General features: G+C 46.5%; 1 protein-coding gene across 4 annotated transcripts in view; it reads right to left on the reverse strand.

Annotated features, from left to right (window-relative positions):
- The window catches only part of Atg5 (autophagy related 5), a 103480-nt gene that overhangs the window by 81937 nt on the left and 21227 nt on the right, over nucleotides 1-316 (reverse strand). The window lies entirely within an intron of this gene.

The raw sequence follows: 316 nt of genomic DNA on the forward strand, positions 1-316 counted from the left end.
GGACTGGGCACAGAGGCCAAGGCAAGAAGATTATACATTCGAAATCTGCAATACAGTCTTCACACAGTTACTCCTTCATTTGTATTCATTTGTATGTGGTATGTGTGTGCGCCATTTGAATGTAGGATTCTAGAGGCCAGAAGAGGGTGTAGGATCCCTGGGAGCTTCAGTTACAGATGATTATGCCCCATCTGACATGGATGCTAGAAATGGAACTGAGGTCCTCTGGAAGAGCAACAAGTACTCTTAACTGCTGATCCATCTTAATGACCCAGTGACTGATGACTGACGTGTGTGTGTGGGGGTGGGGGTGAGA

The sequence above is a fragment of the Mastomys coucha genome, unplaced genomic scaffold (assembly GCF_008632895.1).
Source record: "Mastomys coucha isolate ucsf_1 unplaced genomic scaffold, UCSF_Mcou_1 pScaffold3, whole genome shotgun sequence".
Classification (NCBI taxonomy): Eukaryota; Metazoa; Chordata; class Mammalia; order Rodentia; family Muridae; genus Mastomys; species Mastomys coucha.